Here is a 22514-nt window from a genome sequence, read left to right on the forward strand (position 1 = left end):
CTCAGCTACCAGGAGTTCCAGGCAAATACTGACTATAATTAAAGAAGAAACTAAGGATTTTAACACTGATGTTGTTATCCATCTGGGAACAAATGACCTGGCCAATAACTCCACACTTGCAGCACAGAAAGCTTTTCGGGAGCTTGGTGAGGGCGTGAAACCTTTTGTAAAGACTTTAGCTTTTTCTGAAATACTGCCTGCATATGGAAAGGGAGAGCAAAGAGTGAAAAACACAGATGACTTTAATAGATGGCTCAGAGCCTGGTGTCATCAAGAAGGCTTCAGGTACATAGGAGGGATGGGGAAATACATAGAAGGACAAGAAGCTATATTGCACTGATGGGCTACATATTACTACAGCAGGAAAAAGAAACCTTGCAGAGAAATTTAGACAATATTTTTCTAGGCATTTAAACTAGAAGGTGGGGGTGGTGTATGTACGAAGGACAATTATAGAGACCACCCCCGGCAAAAGAAAAGATGTGATAGTTGTAAAGGCTGCAACATAAGCAATATCAGCAACTCATTTCTTAGTATTGCAACGGAAAGTGAAACGACACAAAATCCATACGAAAAAGGAGATTATCGCTGAAAAATAGCTGGAAAGCGATGACCACAAATGCTCGCAGTCTAAGCAACAAAGTTCATGATCTGCAAGCCCTGATGTTAGAGGCAGATCTAGATATTGTTGCTATCACAGAGACATGGTTCAGTGAATCACATGGATGGGATGCAAACATACCAGGATATAATCTTTTTAGGAAGGACAGAGATGGCATAAAGAATAATGGAGGAGTAGCTCTCTATGTAAAGATCAATATCCAAGCGACCGAAATGCAAGGGACCTGGGGAGAGGAAGAAGTGATATGGATTGCTCTGAAAATAGAAGATGGAACTTCTATCTACGTGGGTGTAGTCTACAGACCTCCGACTCAATCGCAGCAAATTGAGGATTGAGGATATCCAAAGTTTGGAAGGAAAGAGGAGGTTCTGTTGTTGGGAGATTTCAACCTGCTGGATGCGGACTGGAATGTTCCGTCTGCGGAATCGGAAAGAAGTAGGGAGATTGTGGATGCCTTTCAAGAGGCTCTGCTCGGACAAATGGTGACTGAACCCACAAGGGAAAAAGCGATATTGGATCAGGTCCTCACAAATGGAGAGAGTATCTCTAATGTTCGAGTGGGTGCTCACCTGGGAAGTAGCGATCATCAAACGGTTTGGTTTGATATAACGGCTAAAGTGGAGAGCGGCCGCACGATACTTAAAGTCCTAGATTTCAAACGTACGGACTTTAATGCAATGGGAAAGTATCTGAAGAAAGAGCTGTTAGGATGGGAGGACATAAGAGAAGTGGAAAGACAGTGGTCTAAGCTGAAAGGAGCGATAAAAATGGCTACGGACCTTTATGTGAAGAAAATCAATAAAAACAAGAGAAAAAGGAAGCCGATATGGTTCTCCAACCTAGTGGCTGAGAAAATAAAGGCGAAAGAGTTGGCGTTCATGAAATATAAAAACCCAAGAAGAGGAGAGCAGAAAGGACTACAGGGTGAAACTGAAAGAAGCCAAGAGAGAGATACGTTTGGCGAAGGCACAGGCAGAAGAACAAATGGCTAAAAATGTAAAAAAGGGAGATAAAAAATTTTTCAGATATATTAGTGAAAGGAGGAAGATAAAAATGGAATTGCTAGGCTAAAAGATGCTGGGAACAAATACGTGGAGAGTGATGAGGAGAAAGCAAATGTGCTAAACAAATACTTCTGTTCTGTGTTCACAGAAGAAAATCCTGGAGAAGGACCGAGACATGGAGGAGGGTGTTTATGAGCACCTTGAAAAACTGAAGGTGGACAAAGCAATGGGACCAGACGGGATCCATCCCAGGATACTAAGGGAGATCAGAGAGGTTCTGGCGAGTCCTATTAAAGACTTGTTCAACAAATCTCTGGAGACGGGAGTGATTCCTGGGGATTGGAGGAGAGCGGATGTGGTCCCTATTCATAAAAGAGGTCACAGGGATGAAGCAGGAAACTACAGACCGGTGAGCCTCACTTCAGTTGTTGGAAAAATAATGGAAGTGTTGCTGAAAGAAAGGATTGTGTACTTCCTTGAATCTAATGGGTTACAGGATCCGAGGCAACATGGCTTTACAAAAGGTAAATCGTGCCAAACGAACCTGATTGAATTTTTTGATTGGGTGACCAGAGAGCTGGATCAAGGACATATGCTAGATGTAATTTACTTGGATTTCAGCAAAGCCTTTGATACAGTTCCTCATAGGAAGCTGTTGAACAAACTTGAAGGGCTGAAGTTAGGACCCAAAGTGGTGAACTGTGTCAGAAACTGGCTGTCGGACAGACGCCAGAGGGTGGTGGTTAATGGAAGTCGCTCGAAGGAAGGAAAGGTGACTAGTGGAGTCCCTCAGGGTTCGGTGCTGGGGCCAATCCTGTTCAATATGTTTGTGAGTGACATTGCTGAAGGGTTAGAAGGAAAAGTGTGCCTTTTTGCAGATGATACCAAGATTTGTAACAGAGTAGACACCGAAGAGGGAGTGGAAAATATGAAAAAGGATCTGCAAAAGTTAGAGGAATGGTCTAATGCCTGGCAACTGAAATTCAATGCAAAGAAATGCAGAGTAATGCATTTGGGGATTAATAATAGGAAGGAACCGTATATGCTGGGAGGAGAGAAGCTGATATTGTCACAACCCTAGCACTAAGGTTCGGCTTGTGCCAGGGAAGGCTCCTCCTAACCCTGGAGTGGCTTTGACCCGGGCTAACCAATGTGATGGGTTAGACAGAAAGAAAAAAGAAAGTTCTGATTTACCATTTAAAACTCAGGTTACCAAACCCTGGGGAGGAGAGGGATATGGAGAGAACAGCCTGGGGCAGAGGGAGGTGCCTCATACAAAGCAACTGCCTAAGAGCCAGAACACAAGCTTAGGTAATTCACAGCAACTGGGCCTAATTAGAGTCCCAGGAAAATCCCAGCAACAGCTACAGGCTGCCCTTCCCCTCACAGAACAGGGCGGGGTCACCTCAGTGCTTTAGAGGCAGCACTGAGAAGGAACAAGTTAGTCCACCCTGGGACAACCCAGGAAGAAGGTGCTCAGGACCAGTCTCCTGAGGCCCAAAGGAATCAGGATGTTGAAATGGTAGAGGCAGCCCTGTTCCTGAAGCCAGCCAGCTAGCCAACCTGGAGCCCATGGAGTTCTTGGATGCTTCCATGGAACCGGATGCCACAGCAATGGATATGAGTTAAGTACAGTAACTTTTGCTTTTTGGCAGTGCTTAACTTGATGAACTTTGTTTTTGCTGGTTTTGTTTTCTTTTGAAAACCTGTATGCACCTGGGGGGAGCCTGCTGAGCAGGCCCCCAAGGCTACAAAGGTGCTAGAATCTGGTAGCATTAAAAACCAGGTTCAATTTGTTTATAACAATTTTTCCTTTTTGCCTTTTGGGGGCTGATTGTGGACTATGTTATGAACTGTGTGAAGGGATAGTAGTTGGGGAGAATCCACACAAGATCCTTGGGTGGGATTGTGGGGCCATTTGTGGCAAGTATATTAGAGAAGTGGATTTGACTACTCCCTCCCCCACCAACTGTTCAGGAAGGTTGGAGCCCTTTGCAAGCCAGGCCTAATTGAACTCTTGCATACAATTTTGAAGGTCTAATAGTCTGATTCTTACCCTGCCTAGAATCACAGGATTATTGGAACTGGACTACCAAAGACTGTTGCAGGGCTTACCTGCTAATACCTGCAAGGAAGGTGAGGACTTGCTGGTTTTACAGCCCAGATGTTTTTTTATATTTCTTTTCATTCATGAAGCACATGATCTAAACCCCAGCTTTAGGGGACAAGGCACTCAATAAATTGAGACTGGTTTATATAAGAACTTTATTGTTCCTGATTTGTTTTATTTTATTGATTAAAAAACCAGCAGGACCTCCAGCGTCTCCTGGAGGCACGTGGGACACAGGCTATTCTGGGCGCTGACCGGTGCCTTCGTTCAAGCCGGCACCGGCGACGCCACAATATGCACGGACGGGGAGAGGGACCTTGGGGTTATAGTGTCCGAAGATCTAAAGGCGAAAAAAACAGTGTGACAAGGCAGTGGCTGCTGCCAGAAGGATGCTGGGCTGTATAAAGAGAGGCATAGTCAGTAGAAGGAAGAAGATGCTGATGCCCCTGTACAGGTCATTGGTGAGGCCCCACTTGGAGTATTGTGTTCAGTTTTGGAGACCGTATCTGGCGAAAGACGTAAGAAGACTTGAGGCGGTCCAGAGGAGGGCGACGAAAATGATAGGAGGGTTGCGCCAGAAGACGTATGAGGAGAGACTGGAAGCCCTGAATATGTATACCCTAGAGGAAAGGAGAGACAGGGGAGATACGATTCAGACATTCAAATTCTTGAAGGGTATTAACGTAGAACAAAATCTTTTCCAGAGAAAGGAAATGGTAAAACCAGAGGACATAATTTGAGGTTGATTCAGGGGCAATGTTAGGAAATTCTACTTTACGGAGAGGGTAGTAGATGCCTGGAATGCGCTCCCGAAAGAGGTGGTGGAGAGTAAAACTGTGACTGAGTTCAAAGAAGCGTGGGATGAACACAGAAGATTTAGAATCAGAAAATAATATTAAATATTGAACTAGGCCAGTTACTGGGCAGACTTGCACGGTCTGTGTCTGTGTATGGCCCATTGGTGGAGGATGGGCAGGGGAGGGCTTCATAAGAACATAAGCAATGCCTCTGCGGGTCAGACCTGAGGTCCATCATGCCCAGCAGTCCGCTCACGCGGCGGCCCAACAGGTCCAGGACCTGTGCAGTAATCCTCTATATATACCCCTCTACCCCTTTTCCAGCAGGAAATTGTCCAATCCTTTCTTAAACCCCTGTACTGTACTCTGCCCTATTACTCCCTCTGGAAGCGCATTCCAGGTGTCCACCACTCGTTGGGTAAAGAAGAACTTCCTAGCATTCGTTTTAAATCTGTCCCCTTTCAACTTTTCCAAGTGTCCTCTTGTTCTTTTATTTTTCGAAAGTTTGAAGAATCTGTCCTTCTCTACTCTCTCTATGCCCTTCATGATCTTATAAGTCTCTATCATATCCCCTCTAAGTCTCCTCTTCTCCAGGGAAAAGAGACCCAGTTTCTCCAATCTCTCAGCGTATGAGAGGTTTTCCATCCCTTTTATCAAGCGTGTCGCTCTCCTCTGAACCCTCTCGAGTAACGCCATATCCTTCCTAAGGTACGGAGACCAATATTGGACGCAGTATTCCAGATGCGGGCGCACTATCGCCCGATACAATGGCAGGATAACTTCTTTTGTCCTTGTTGTAATACCCTTCTTGATTATGCCTAGCATTCTATTTGCTTTCTTAGCGGCTGTTGCGCACTGTGCCGTCGGCTTCATTGTCATGTCCACCATTACCCCCAAGTCCCTTTCTTGGTTGCTCTCATTCAATAATATCCCTCCCATCGTATAGTTGTACCTCGGGTTTCTGTTTCCAACATGCAATACTTTACATTTCTCAACGTTGAACTTCATCTGCCATCTCGCCACCCATTCCCCAATTTGTTCAAGTCCCTTTGCAATTCTTCGCATTCCTCTTTAGTCCCAGCTCCACTAAATAGTTTTGTATCGTCCGCAAATTTTATTATCTCACACTTCGTGCCTGTTTCTAGATCATTTATGAATATATTAAATAGCAGCGGCCCGAGCACTGAGCCCTGCGGAACACCACTCGTGACCCCATCCAGTCCGAGTAGTGGCCCTTCACCCCTACCCTCTGTTTCCTACCCGCCAACCAGTTTCTGATCCATCTATGTACGTCTCCGTCCACTCCATGGTTCTTCAGTTTCCGGAGTAGACGTTCGTGAGGCACCTTGTCAAAGGCTTTTTGGAAATCAAGGTATATGATGTCTATGGGGTCTCCTCTGTCCATCCGTTTGTTAATTCCTTCGAAGAAGTGCAATAAGTTCGTTAGGCACGATCTCCCCCTGCAGAAACCATGTTGGGTTGTTTTCAAAAGTTCGTTTCTTTCCAGATGTTCATCGATGTGTTCTTTAATCAGTGCTTCCGTCAGTTTCCCCGGAACCGAAGTCAAACTCACTGGTCTGTAGTTTCCCGGGTCACCTCTTGATCCCTTTTTAAAGATGGGCGTGACATTGGCTATCTTCCAATCCTCCGGGATCATGCCTGTTTTCAAGGATAGGTTGCAAATTTGCTGCAGTAGTTCCGCTATCTCCTCCTTTAATTCCTTCAGAACCCTGGGATGGATTCCGTCCGGACCCGGGGATTTGTCAGTTTTAAGTTTTTCTATCTGCCTGTGTACATCATCAAGGCTCACTTCCATGGATGTTAATTTTTCTGCTTGATTTCCATTGAATATTTGTTCAGGTTCCGGTATGTTGGTTGTGTCTTCGTTTGTAAATACAGACGAGAAGAACATGTTGAGTCTTTCTGCGACTTCTTTCTCCTCCTTCACCGCTCCCTTCCTGTCTCCTTCGTCCAGCGGTCCTACCTCCTCCCTAGCTGGCTGTTTCCCTTTAACATATCTGAAGAACGGTTTGAAATTTCGTGCCTCCCTGGCTAGCCTCTCTTCATACTCTCTTTTGGCTTTTCGAACCACACGGTGACATTCTTTTTGATACTTCCTGTGCTCCTTCTGGTTCCCTTCAGTTTTGTCCTTTTTCCATTCCCTGAATGAATTTTTCTTATTGCCTATCGCTTCCTTCACTATTTTAGTCATCCATACTGGGTCTTTTGTTCGACCCTTTTTGCACCCCTTTCTGAATCTGGGGATGTGCAGATTTTGTGCCTCGCTCACTGTGTCTTTGAAAAAAGACCAGGCATGTTCTACTGTTTGCCATTTTTTGGAAGTGTTCCTAAGTTTCTTCCTTACCATTTCCCTCATTGCTTCATAGTTTCCTTTCCTGAAGTTGAAAGATGTCACTATGGTTCTCTTTCCGTTCGGTATGCCTACTTCAACCTTGAACTTGATCATATTATGATCACTGTTTCCCAACGGTCCCACTACTTCCACTTCCTTTGCAGGTCCCCTTAGTCCATTTAGGATTAAATCCAGAGTGGCATTTCATCTCGTCGGTTCTCTAACAAGCTGCTCCATGAAGCAATCTTGTATAGCCTCCAGGAATTCTGTCTCCCTAGCGCATCTTGAGCTTCCAAGACTCCAGTCTATCCCAGGATAGTTGAAGTCTCCCATAACAACTGTGGCTGGGAGGGTGTAAATGGGCTAGAGTAAGTCTTAACAGAGATTTCGGCAGTTGGAACCCAAGCACAGTACCGGGTAAAGCTTTGGATTCTTGCCCAGAAATAGCTAAGAAGAAAAAAAAAAATTAAAATAAAAATTTAATTGAATCAGGTTGGGCAGACTGGATGGACTATTTGGGTCTTTATCTGCCGTCATCTACTATGTTACTATGAAAAGTGGCTTTTTGCCATGCGTATTTGTATATGACTAAAGACCCATGCACTGGTGAACAAATCCACAAGATTGCCCTCAAAATTCTGTATTTTCATAATCAAACAACTGATAAATTCAGCTCTAAGACAGAAAATATTGTTCTATATACAGTGAGTCCTATCATGGCCTTCAGGAGGTTGAATATCTGGTAGATTCTAATCATCAAAATTTATTTGTTTTCTGTGTATTATAAATCAAGTGCACAATTCCCTTGCTAGCATTATTACACTCCTTTCAAATTAATATTTATCTTGCAAGGTCATTTTCAGAAAAACAAGTTTATAAAAACAATCTATATGTAATATTAAATGCACAGGTCAGTGGATGAAATCCCCTGAGGCTGAACCTTTCAGGAGCAGAGACCTATAAAGATCACAGGGTGCCCACACAGCTGCAGGATACTCGCTCAGATCATAGCTCACATCAACATCAGGAGGAGGCTTCTCTGGTTCATCATTAATGTAATCTGTGTCCATCAAAGGGTCTTCTCAGTGTCAGTTTGAAACATAATACATAGATTTAAAAAGGTGGTGTACACCATGATATGCAGAATCTTCCACTAGAAATTTCCCAAAGTGACAGAGCAGGAAGAACAGTTGTTTCTCACCTTTAAATATGGGAGCTCATCCCCTTTTGATTTTATTCATATTTTACACTGATCTGTGGAAGCCAGTTGAGAGCCGATGTGCAAAGCCGTCAATGGATTTTTCAGAAGATGGCTACTTTATGGATGGGGACATTATATTTGGGGGATTTGTTGAACAGTATCAAGTTGAGTTAACTAAATCCTTTAGCAACATCATATCTTTTAAAGACGTAGGGTAAGTAGCATTGTGTATTACTTCCCTTTTAAGAAGTGTTTGTGTGTTTCGCTGTGACTAGCTGTTGACTTTGAATTGCAGCTGTAACTTGTACCTGTATGCAGGATCTTTTGTGGTCTTTGCCTTCTAAGGAGTATATATTTTCCTTCTTCTATTGTACCTATATACGATATTACTGCATTTATAATTACATTTGAGTTTTTTGGTGCCTTCATTGAATTATAGCAAGTGAATTCTTTCTAGCCAAGCAATGAGCTTCCCTACACTGCTAATATGTTATCATTTTTTAATTGAAGTTTAACATATTTACACTTTTATCAATTTTAAAACAGATGAACATGCCTTGATAGTCCTGTTTGAAAATGTCCTCTGCCTAGTGAAAAATATATTTCTTCTTCCACCTTTAGGCAGCCAGTGACAAAGATTTCTCCAGAGGGGTGCTTTGAAAAGATGAGAAAAGCAGAGAATGTATATGACATTTTCACAAGACAGGGCATTTTCCTTTCTCAAACACCCACCCAAAATAACAGGTGTAGTTACATTTAAGCACATACTTTGCAAATGAAACCATTTAGGAGGGGATTCTAGATAAGAAATTATACCTCATGAGAGACTCTTGCCTAGTTAAATCCTGATGAGCTGGTTACTGCTGGATTTTCAGCACTACTTGACTGGTTAATGCCACTGAAAATGCAGTGCAACTGAAGCATCACTAGCTGATTAGATGTAAGATGGTCTGGGGTAATGCTGATAAACAGGAAGTAACATCAAAGAGAGAGCCAAGAACAGTGTGGGCAGGAGGGTTGCAGGTGCTGCTTGTGCTGGCAAAGAGTTAAAGAGAGATATAGGAAGAAAGTAGACAAACGTTGATAGGGACATTGGTAGGAGTGTGGGGGTGCAGAAGGAGAGAGGGGTACCTCCTACCATCAAAATGAAGAACATGATGAAGTGAGGTTAAATATGGATACACCCACTTCTGAGTGAATTCTATACAGAAGGGGGCAGCATGTACAGTATATGTAGGATATTCAAATTAAAAGGGTTGATCTCTTCATCCTTCACCCTTGTTGCCACTTCCTCCATTGATGTGATGCAAAAATCTTACCATCACTAAAATGATAAATAAACTTCAATAACAGATTGTCACAGTAAGTTTTGCCACTTATCTTTATTGTGCAGTGTTATCTAGCCAGCCCAACGGACCCATTTCGCCATGTATTGGCTTGATCAAGGGTTCTATAGGAGCTCGGCATATAATAAGAAAGAATATTTCAACCAATTTACAACACACATCATCAACACACTCAAACTATGCTAAAGCCCCAAGTGAATCTATCTAATCTGTTATACTTATGAGTAATAACATACCTAACAATTCATTACTCTATAAAGCATACATAATCAAAATAACTTTCCACCGCTGTTCGCTTAATAATCTTCGGACTGAGAAAAAAAGACCACATTAGCCCCGAACTATAAAAAAAACTGGCACTGGCTACCATAGAAAGCGGAATACTATTCAAATTGCTTTGCATCGTTTACAAACAAGTCTGGGGACTTGCACCTGCCTACCTGCAAACTCACTTCATTGTAGCACAACCCCACACGAACAACCTAGAACAAAAACATCTTTGCATACCCAAAGAAAACGGCTGCAGATACAAATCCTTCCTGGATAGAACCTTCATGTTCCAATCAATAGACAGCAAGTCTGGCTGAAAAAACTGCATAAATGACCCAATCTGACTTATAATGCATTCTGAAAAATCAATTAGAAAACCGCCCAATTCGACAAATTCATTGATTAAAACAGTCCTCCCCTCTATCCCCCTCTGTAAACGCTATTTCTTTCTCTCAGGAAGCTCCATTTTCATGTAGTTCTTTACTCATGGAACTCCAATTAGTATGTAATTTTTCTATTTAGGCTTATTGTTATTCGCTGACTGTCCAGCCTTCTTTCAATGTGAACCCCCTAGAAGTCGCTTGACTATGGCGGTATAGAAAAATAAAGTTATTAATTAACATATTTTCTTAACTGTACTCATAAAATTTTCAGTTTATCCCATCCATTAAAACTCAGATCCACATTTCAACATTTTACCCAAACATTTTTTACATCATGATGCCTTGATATGGAGCTCAGTTTAAATATAGAGGTCAATCTATAGAAGCAGGTTTCAGAATCGGCCTCTCTTACTCATACGCAGTGTAATCCATCCCACATTTATGCATTACAATCATTACATGTTCAATCAATACTCCTACTTTACACCACATTCTTGCAAAGCTAGGTCTTCAAAAATTTTTTTAGCTCAATCAATACAAAAATCTTTGATGTGACCTAAAATATTTCACCTTTTTGGTAAAAGTTTAATTTTGGATGGATAGCACACAAGATTTAAAATCATGCACAAACCTTCGCAAATATAATTAATATCTAACCCAATTCTGTTTACATTTTCAAACGTTAATCACCGGCTTATTGCTGAAATATATTCTAAAATGCTCTCTCTTTTAACATATATTAAAGTTTCATTACTTTGCACATGTGCAGTGCATTTCATTTTGCACATGCACAATCTAGTTTTAACGCAGAAAGGGCTCCTTTTACTAAGGTGCTCTAGCATTTTTAGCACATGCTAAATTGCCACGTATGCTAACCCCACGGTACATGGCAAGAACTAACGCCAGCTCAATGCTGGCATTAGCATCTGGTGCGCATGCTAAAACCGCTAGCGCAGCTTAGTAGAAGGAGCCCAAAGTTAATGCCATTACTTTAAAATTTAAATATGTTCACCATAATAACATTAATTTCTTACTTGTAGACTAAGATGTTATATATACTTGTTAAAATTATCTCTTCAATGTTCGGCCTACTAAATTAAAACTATGCTCATGATTATAAAAAAGTCTACTTCCTTCTTAGGGCCTCTTTTACGAAGCCGTTTAGTGCGGGCCACTGCGGTAACGGTCCCGAAGCCCATAGAGATTTAAAGGGCTTCGGGGCTGTTGCAGCTTGGCAGCCACTAGCGCAGCTTTGTAAAAGAGGGGGTTAGTGCGTGAGAGAGCTATATAAATCAACAGAGGTATAACACATTTTTCAGCATCCTTTCTTTCTTTAGGGCTAGATTCAACTGCAAAGGCGCCTTCACTTCTAGTGAGTTTTAAAGCCAGCTAATTTTGCACATGCGTGATGCATTTAATCACGTGCATGTGCACTATGGGCTCCTTTTACAAAGGTGCGCTAGGGCCTTAACATGCAGAATAGCGTTTGCTAAATTGCCGCATGCACTAGCCACTACCGCCTCCTTTTAAGCAGGCAATAATAATTTTGCTAGCATGCAGTAATTTTGTGCGTGTGCTAAAACCACTAGTGCACCTTAGTAAAAGGAGCCCTATGTTCTCATCTCGTAAATTTAATTTTTTTTGTTATTAATCTATGCTTTTTTTTATGAATGCTATACTTTCTTGAATCTATCTCAATATATAATTACTAATTTCATATCAATTGTGAGCATTAATTCATGAATAATAGCATTTCATAATAGTAACTTATTTCAACTCTAAGCATGCGCAATTCTATCATGTTACCATAAAAACACTCAAATGATATGTGTATTATATTCACTATGTTCAACTCAAATTTAAATTAATTTAAATAAAAATGCTTAACTATTTTTAATTTTAAAGCTGTCTATTTTGCACATGTGCAGTGTTTTTAATAATGAGCATGCACAATCTGCTATAACCTTATAGATCTAAAAAGAACTCCATTGTCGTGAATTCATCTAAATCAGGGGTGTCCAATGTCGGTCCTCGAGGGCCGCAATCCAGTCGGGTTTTCAGGATTTCCCCAATGAATATGTATGAGATCTATTAGCATACAATGAAAGCAGTGCATGCAAATAGATCTCATGCATATCACACCTCTGATCTAAATATATGTACTAATATTAAATGTCCATAGTGAACTATTACTCATGAATAATAAAAATGTTTAGTGATCCTAACTTCTTTCATCTTTAAACATAATGTATTCCATTTAAAATGAACCAATTTAAATTGCTTAAATATATTTAATTTAAGTTATATTTACTTTAATTTAAAGTGCTTAACTCTATTTTGGTTAAAAGCATCTATGAAAGATGATGTTATGTTCTCTGTCTTCTTAATGCTACTCTAATGGGAAAGCCTATCTACAGTACATATTTTTTAAATTATCTAAATATATAGTCATAAACAATTCACAGAAAATATTTCATAGAAAAGCTTTTCCAGTCAATATATATATTGAGACCATTTGGTTCCACTGACTGTAACATACATAAGAACATAAGAAGTTGCCTCCGCTGGACTAGACTAGAGGTCCATCGCGCCCAGCAGTGCGCTCCCGCAGCAGCCCATCAGGTCCATGACCTGTAAGGTGATCGTTGTCTAAACCCTATTAATCCCCCTTATCCTTCTATCTAAGCCCTTTCATAACCTATCTCTACCTCTATCTGTATCCCTCAATCCCCGGGTCCTTCAGGAATTTGTCCAATCCTTCCTTGAAGCCCAGTAGGGTACTCTGTCCTATTATAACCTCCGGAAGCGCATTCCAGGTGTCCATCTAGTTTCCTTCTGAAGTCTGTTCTTCCTTTTGCCACCCCCTTTGTCCTGGTCAATGGCTAAACATTTCAAGTCTTCAAATTTTTGCTGGTATGTACAGCAATGTTCCGCCAGGAAACTAGATGGACATATATGCTACACGGTGATTGGATAATCGCGCGCCAAATGCCAGAACACCGACAATTCGGCACAAGACAGAAGCACGCGGGGGAAAAAATAGTTTTAAAGAGCTCCAACTGGGGGTTTGGGGTGGCAACCCCCCACTTTATTGGTTAGTGTTCGTGCTGCCGTTGCGGGGGGAGGGATGTGAGGGGTAAAACCCCCATTATAGAGAAAACAGAACTTTTCTCGAAAAAAATCAGAAAACGTTCCATTTTCTCTATAATGGAGGGTTCCAACCCCCTGAACTCCCCTCCAACAGCAGCACGAACATTAACCAATAAAGTGGGGGGGGTTGCCACCCCAAACTCCCCGTTGGAGCTCTTTAAAATTACTTTTTTCCCCCGCGCGCTTCTGTCTTGCGCCGAATTGTCGGCGCTGGATTGTCGGCACGCTGGCATCTTGCGCGCCACTGACTATGAATCATTTATGAGTGTTTATATGGTAACATGATGGAACTGTGCATGCTTAGAGTTGAAAGAAGTTACGATTATGAAATACTATTATTCATGAATTAATGCTCACAATTGATATGAAATTAGTGATTATACATTTAGATGTATTCATGAAAGTTTGGCTTTCATTAAAAAAGCATAGATTAATAATAAAAATTTTTAAAATTTACGAGATCAGAATATAGTGTGCATGTGTGTGATAAATGCATCATGCATTTGCAAAGTTAGGTGGCTTTAAAACTCACTAGAAACGAAGGTGCCTTTGCAGTTGAATCTAGCTCTAAAGATAGAAAGGATGCTGAAAAATGTAAGTTATACCTCTGCTGATTTATATAACTCTCTCACGCACTAAGTAATATAAGAAGGATGTAGACTTTTTTATAATCATGAGCATAATTTTAATTTAGTAAGCCAATCATTGAAGAGATGATTTTAAAAAGTATATATAATATCTTTGTCTACAAGTAAGAAATTAATGTTCATTATGGTGAACATATTTAAAAATTTAAAGTAATAATATTAACTTTGTGCGTTTAAACTAGATTGTACAAAGTAATGACACTTTAATATATGTTAAGAGAGATCATTTTAGAATACATTTCAGCAATAAGCCAGTGATTAATATTTGAAAATATAAGCGGAATTGGGTTAGATTTGAATAGCTCTTTTGTGTTCTAGGAATTTAATTATATTTGCGAAGGTTTGTGTGTGATTTAAATCTTGCATGGTATCCATCCAAAATTAAATTTTTACAAAAAGACAAGTTATTTTAGCTCACATCAAAGGTTTTTGTATTGATTGAAATAAATTTTTTAGAAGACATTGCTTTGAAAGAATGTGGTGTAAAGTAGGAGTATTGATTCAACATGTGATGATAGTATTGCACAAATGTAGGATGGATTACACCACACACGAGAAAAAGAGGCTGATTCTGAAACATGCTTCTATAGATTGAGCTCTATATTTAAATTGAGCCCCTATCAAGGCAGCATGATATAAAAAATGTGCTAAAACTTGGGTAAAATGTTGACATGTGGATTTGAGTTTTAATGGATGGGATAAACTGAAAATTTTATGAGCACAGTTAAGAAAATATGTTAATAATGGAGAATTATTTTATGTGTGCTTTATAGTGTAATGGATTGTTAGGTATGTTAACAAGATTATTGGCTATTCATGTGGCATTAGATTTAGTATCAAAAACAAAATACATAACAGAAGAAAAACTTAATATAATATGAATTCACTTAAAACTATGAAATTAAACAAGAATTTAATTACTTAAAACTGTATTAATAGTTCTTAAATATAAACTATGTGCTCAATATTTATGAGTGCTCAGTTAATAGCATCAAACACAGCAGTGTAGTGAAACAATGATACTGTATCAAGACATCATTGCACTCTCCAACCTACCTACCTAGCATATAATTAGTAAGATTAATCTCAATCTATTGAATGAAAAATAGTACTCAATATATATATATATATATATATATATATATATATATATAGATATATATATATATATATATATGTTCCCAATTGTTGTAATATGAGATGTTAAAAAAAGATGGTACTTAGCTTCAAACATTATGTTCCAGATAAGAGTTTGGTCACGAGTACAAAGAGTCTGAAATGCTCTATTCAGATCAATATTGCTGGCTTGAAATCAAAATCAATCCATTCAGGTGTTCCATTCAAATTCTGTCCCAAAAGAAAATCTCAACGTGTTATATCAAAAATCAAATCCTTAACGTGTAGTGTTATAAAAGAATATATTCCAATACAATAATTTTTAGTTAATTTGCTAATCTTCCTCCTGATGAAGCAGCCTACGTGAAACACGATCGGTGTTGAGGAAGTGATGGTGAAGATCGAATTCTTGTATTTAGATTTTAGGTAATTTTAAAAAGTTTTTAATTAAATGTTTAATTGGCCATAGAATTTGAAGCATTAAACAATAGATTAGTATAATATGAATTTAAAAAATTTCCTATATTTTAAAATGATTATGAATTATATGTAATTATTAAATCATAATAATAACAGATTAGATAGATTCACTTGGGGCTTTAACATAGTTTGAGTGTGTTGATGATGTGTTATAAATTGGTTTTAAATATGTCTTTCTTATTGTATGCCGAGCTCCTATAGAACCATGATAAAGCCAATACATTGCAAAACAGGTCCCTTCGGGCTTGTTAGTAACACTGCACAATAAAGATAAGTGACAAAACTTACTGTGACAATCTTTTATAGAAGTTGATTTATCATATTAGTGACAGTAAGATTTTTGTATCACATCAAGGATGAGGTGACAACAAGAGTGAAGGATGAAGAGATTTCTTTTTAATTTGAATATCCTACATATACATGCTGCCCCCAAATGTACAGAATTCACTCAGAAGTGGGTATTTCCTACCATAACACTGGCATTCGCAATCACTCCTCATATACACATCACTGAATAAAGACACATAACACTTAGTAATGGCAAAGCATGGGCCGCAGCTTTATTAAACTTATCCATCAATGAATTCATATAAACATAACATTTTCATACATAAATAATTCAGTGTAGCTTAACAACCATAAACCTTGGAGCTATTCGGTGTCGAACTAGCTCAATTCACAAAACTCAAACCCCTTGATGCTAATCGGAGTCGAATTAGCTCATCTCACCAAATTCATCACATTCCAGCAAACCCCACTTCCCCCTGCAAGACTCACAGTAGTGCAGAATCATGCTGGCCACCCATGGTGGTTCCGCACATGAGCAGAATAAGCACATAAAATACATAACTTCATAAGCCACACTGTCCACAATCACCCCCAAAACACATTTCCGCAAAAGCTGCGACCAACCCAACCACCACCCACCAAAACCAAACAACCCAAAAAACTGGGAGGGCGGCAAGGGACAAATTTAACCCTGCCTACCCACCTCTTATCACACTCCTACCCTTCCCAAAATGATTTAACCGCCAAATCACCTTTCATCCACACAATTCCTCCACCAATCACCCTTCACCCTTCCTAACAACCAATCCTCCCATCCTAGCACCCCAACCACCAATCCCTGCCAACCTCCAGCTCCCACTATCAATCCTCACATTCTAACCCCCCCTCCACCCCCAGCCTACTGTAACTATTGTATAAGGGTTCACTCAGCCACTGTTATCAGCTTACAGCTAAACTGTAAGCTCCCTCACTATGCCACTCAGTTGGTAAGACTGTGCATGTGCTGAAATGATGTGGCCCACTTTTCAAGGTAACATATAGAAATAAAACAAAGGCAAAAAGGTAACAATGCATTTTATGATGCAAATTGGTGACAATATCAGTCTATATGAAGGCATTTCAGTGATAGTTCACAGGAAGAGGGAGAGGTTGGTGGGTGGGTTTGTGGATAGGAGATAGAGAGGTGGCAAGGAAGTTTTAAATTTCTTTGCAGTATGAAATAAAGCCCAGATCTTTGTTAAGTCCTTTCTGGTAGGAATCAAAATATTTAATCATTTTAATTTCAAAGATGTTATATTCTTGGATTGAATGGGAAACACTGATTCCTACATAAAATGTTTTTGGGATAAAGAGTGAACAGTTTGTGAAACTATATTTTGCTTTTGTGAACTCACCAAATTTTAGTGTAAGAGACTTATCAGTCAAGGATAAATATATACCTAAAAGAGTAAGATAGAATCAATTTTTTCAAAAAGTACAGAAACCAGGGGAAATTAAATTAAATGGGAATATTTTGAAAACAAATGGCCTCTTTTACAAAGCCGCACTAGCGGCTGCACTGCGCTAACGGCTCCAAAGCCCATAGAGATTTAAATGGCTTTGGGGCTGTTGCCGCATGGCTTTGTAAAAGAGGCCGAAAGACTAGGGGGACAGTCGATGAAGTACCGTATTTTCACGCATATAACGCGCGCGTTATACGCGTTTTTACCTACCGCGCATACCCCTCGCGCGTTATATGCGTGAGCGCGGTATACAAAAGTTTTAAAACATAGTTCCCACCCCGCCCGACGCCCGATTCACCCCCCCAGCAGGACCGCTCGCACCCTCACCCCGAACGACCGCTCGCACGCGCTCCCACCCGCACCCGCATCCACGATCGGAGCAAGAGGGAGCCCAAGCCCTCTTGCCCGGTCGACTCCCCGACGTCCGATACATCCCCCCCCCCCCGGCAGGACCGCCGACTTCCCGACAATATCGGGCCAGAAGGGAGCCCAAACCCTCCTGGCCACGGCGACCCCCTAACCCCACCCCGCACTACATTACGGGCAGGAGGGATCCCAGGCCCTCCTGCCCTCGACGCAAACCCCCCTCCCCCCCAACGACCGCCCCCCCCCCAAGAACCTCCGACCGCCCCCCAGCCGACCCGCGATCCCCCTGGCGACCCCCACGACCCCCCCACCCCCCTTCCCCGTACCTTTGGTAGTTGGCCGGACAGACGGGAGCCAAACCCGCCTGTCCGGCAGGCAGCCAACGAAGGAATGAGGCCGGATTGGCCCATCCATCCTAAAGCTCCGCCTACTGGTGGGGCCTAAGGCGCGTGGGCCAATCAGAATAGGCCCTGGAGCCTTAGGTCCCACCTGGGGGCGCGGCCTGAGGCACATGGTCGGGTTGGGCCCATGTGCCTCAGGCCGCGCCCCCAGGTGGGACCTAAGGCTCCAGGGCCTATTCTGATTGGCCCACGCGCCTTAGGCCCCACCAGTAGGCGGAGCTTTAGGATGGATGGGCCAATCCGGCCTCATTCCTTCGTTGGCTGCCTGCCGGACAGGCGGGTTTGGCTCCCGTCTGTCCGGCCAACTACCAAAGGTACGGGGCAGGGGGGTGGGGGTCGCCAGGGGGATCGCGGGTCGGCTGGGGGGCGGTCGGAGGTTCTTGGGGGGGGCGGTCGTTGGGGGGGAGGGGGGTTTGCGTCGAGGGCAGGAGGGCCTGGGATCCCTCCTGCCCGTAATGTAGTGCGGGGTGGGGTTAGGGGGTCGCCGTGGCCAGGAGGATTTGGGCTCCCTCCTGGCCCGATATTGTTGGGGAGTCGGCGGTCCTTCGGGGGGAGGGATGTATCGGACGTCGGGGGGGGGCATCAGGCTTTCAGGATGGGGACAGACCTTCAAGGGGGGACAGTACACGGAAGTCAGGGGGGGGTAAACGGAGAGTCGGGACAGCGCACAGAAAGTCAGGGCGGGCGAAAGGAGCGTCGGGCAGCATGCGCGGTATACCCGTGAGCGCGGTATACCAAAGTTTTTGTACATATCATCGTGATTTCTGCGCGCTATACCCGTGTGCGCGTTTTATACGGGTGCGCGTTATTTGCGTGAAAATACGGTAATAGGGAGATACTTTTAAAACCAGTAAGAGGAAATAGATTTTTTATTCAAAGAATAGTTATGCTCAGGATCTCATTGACAGAGGATATGGTAACAGTGGTTAGCATAGCTGGGTTTTAAAAGGGTTTGGACAAGTTCCTGGAGGAAAAGTTCATAGTTGAGATGGATGTTTGAGGAAACTCACTGCTTGCCATGGGATCAATAGAATGGAATGTTGCTTCTATTTGGGTTTCTCACACACTATCCCAAACTGCTTTAACAAGTCAAAAGAAAAAGGGGGACAGGTGAGTAGATAAATTACTATCACTCCCTAGAGTTGCAATGAACTTCAAAACAAATTGTTGAAACCCCCCTCCTGCTTTCTATAAATTGGAAGAGAGGTATCAGGGTTGCTTAGGAAACCTGGACTTCTATAATACACAGTTATTCCAGGTCCTGATCTTATTATGTAAGCCTTTAATCAAGTGACTCTTTTCCTATTTACTTTCCGTTGTTAGAAGTCACCACCAACTTGTAAATTCAGAGAACCCAGAAAATTCAAAAATAGTCTAAACAATATATGCCCTTTTCAACACCAAACATTGGTACATGATTTAAGGCAACTTGCGTCAGGGGATTCTTGCTGCTGATACCCTAGAAAAATACATAACATGATTAAATATCTAACCACCTACAGCAACATCTAACAAGAATAAAGTTACCTCAATTAAAACTCACTCTATTATACCTAGCTCAAAACAATTCAAGGATCAAGAAGGTTCCTGACTCAAGGAGAGTCTACAACCTGTGCTAATTAACAGCACCCACTTGTGTCTGATTAGAAACATAGAAGATGACGGCAGATAAGGGCCATAGCCCATCATGTCTGCATACTCTACTGACCCACCCTCTAGGATAGTAGACTTGGGGGTGGGTCAGTAGTAGAGTGGGCAGACCTGATGGGCTATGGCCCTTATCTGCCGTCATCTTCTATGTTTCTATGCTTCTAATCAGATAACATGTTAAGTAACCAGGGTTTAATGGAAGTATATGTTAGAGAATTTGATCATATACTGTATATAATATTGAATATCTAGAAAACCACTTTAAAGCTGCTCCCAAACCCCCCCCCCAAAAAAAAACAAACAAACAACACACCATCAGAAACATGCATGATCACAAAACCCCTTCATATACTCTGAATCTCCTAAAAAAAGAACTATAAACACCCTTACAACACTCAACTTACCTAACACTAGGAATGGCATGCACTTCTCTTTGTTTCCAAAATATTCCCTAAGCTGTAACTTATTGTATGAATAGTCATACTGATCTACCTGAACTTCCAACTTTATTAGAAACGGTTCAATGTAACTTCCTGGGTAACTGAACCAACCTCTTGTAATGTAATCAGACCTTGAACTTAATAGGTAGAGAGGGAACAAAGAACCTGTTTAACATACCCTAACATAACACAACATACTTCTGACCTGGATTGGTCACCCAGTATGGTTGTTCTTATGTTGTATAACAGTGCTCTCAAACTGGCGGCCTGGGGACCATATGCGGCCTGCCAGGTACTATTTTAAGGCTCATGGTATCTCTATAATAAAACCCTAAGCCGCGCATGCGCACTTCCACTTGCGTGTTCCGTATGTCTGTGGCCTGAAGAAGTGCGCATGCACAACTACAACTGCCCCACACTCGCGGCCCTGTGGGGCAGTGGCAGCAACTGAGTGTGGAGAGCAGTCCCGCTCCGCCCGTTGACCTTCCACAAATCTCCCGGCTCCAGCGGCATAGGCAGCACTATAAACACGCTGCTTCGCGCCCTTCTACTGCCGATTTCCTCTGCCGCGTCTCTGATGACATCATCGGGAGACAGACGCGGGAGAGGAAATCGGCAGTAGGCCGCGAAGCAGCGTGTTTAAAGTGCTGCCTATGCGGCTGGAGCCCGGAGGTTTGTCAGGAGCAGGCTAGATCAGCAGAACAACGGCAGTAAAAGAAGGGGGAGGGGCTGAACGGAGCAGGCCAGATCGCGGTAAGAGAAGGGAAAGGGGGGTGGGGGGAAATGCTGCTACTGCTATACAGGGACTTGGAGGGGAAGGGAAATACTGCTTCTGCACAGGAAAGAGGGGGGAATAGGAGGGAAATGCTGTTGCTGCTGCATAGAGAAGTGGGATGGAAATGCTGCTGCACAGGGAAATGGGGAAAAATGACAGACAGACAGCGGGAGGGAGGGGAGACAGAAAGAAAGAAAGACTCAGGGGCAGGGAGAGGGACAGAAAGACAGACAGAGAAAAGGGGCCAGGGAGAGAGAGAGAGTCAGCGGGAGGAGACAGACAACATATATTCTAGCACCCGTTAATGTAACGGGCTTAATGACTAGATAATAAAAACCCTAAGCGGCGCATGCGCACTCCTACCTGCGCGTTCCGTATGTCCATGGCCGGAAGGAGTGCGCATGCGTGCTTACACTGCCCCACACTCGCAAAGGGAGAAGATACAGAAGCAAAGAAAGACTGACAGATAGCCAGGGAGAGAGACAGTAAGACAGGGGGCCAGGGAAGAGACAGAGACACACAGGGGGACAGAGACAGAAAGAAAGGGGGGGCAGGGAGAGAGATAAAAAACATAAAGTAAGAAAGAAAGAAACGCCTCAGCGACCCTTGTGCTAAAAGTCTACACATCTATTCTAGCACCCGTTAATGTAATGGGCTTAAATACTAGTGTTTTTCATAATCACAAAAGCAAAATAAAACAGTTTCTTGATCGTATGTTTCTTTAGTTATAAATTACAATATTATTATTAAGACTTAAGCCAAAAAGAAAGTTTTATAAACTATAAAGAGTTTTACCTCATGCAATATTGTCATTTCTTTAATAAAACATTAACTATATTTTTATGAGGCCCACTACAAATCCTACAAATCCAAAATGTAACCCTACACAGGGTTTGAGTTTGAGACCATCAAACACTTGTTCATTGCTAACTGATTAGCTCAAAATCTAAAGGCCTTGCTTTAGTGGGGAAATTAGTTCATGGCCATTATCAAAAACAAAAAAAGCTACATGTTCCTGGCAGCATTAAAAGTGGCTTCAGCACACCAGGAAGACCTGTATCAGGGCTATTGGAGGTTTCTTTCTCACACTGCATGGAAAAAGAGACCATAGTTTGTGTTTTTTTTTTGTATTCCGATATTTTATTTAAGAAATAAATGTGCATAAATATCTGCATTTTTGCAACTATTTCAGGTATACTGTTATGAAATATGATCTTAATATCATTACAGATATTATGCACAAAATACCTATAACTTCTTGGCCTTTGTTTTTGCGGTGGAGGAAATTACAACAGCTCAGAGCTCTTACCCAACATCACACTGGGGCTCCATATTAAAGATGCTTTCAGGTATACAAGGAGATAGTTGAATTAACCTTGAAAATTTTGGCAGGACAGAGCACAATAGCAAATTTCAAGTGTAATTCACCTCGCCCAGTAGCTGCCATAATTGAATGGCTTTACAGAGGAGGAAACATATGGATTCTACAACATGTTCCAGATATATCATTACCCACAGGTCAGAGAGATTCTTAATCTTACTTTACATTCTACGCAATTACCCTATTTAGTCCATCCTTTGTGGCGTGGCCATCCCTTAGGGCAGGGGTAGGG

The sequence above is a fragment of the Geotrypetes seraphini genome, chromosome 12 (assembly GCF_902459505.1).
Source record: "Geotrypetes seraphini chromosome 12, aGeoSer1.1, whole genome shotgun sequence".
In the NCBI taxonomy this organism is placed as follows: Eukaryota; Metazoa; Chordata; class Amphibia; order Gymnophiona; family Dermophiidae; genus Geotrypetes; species Geotrypetes seraphini.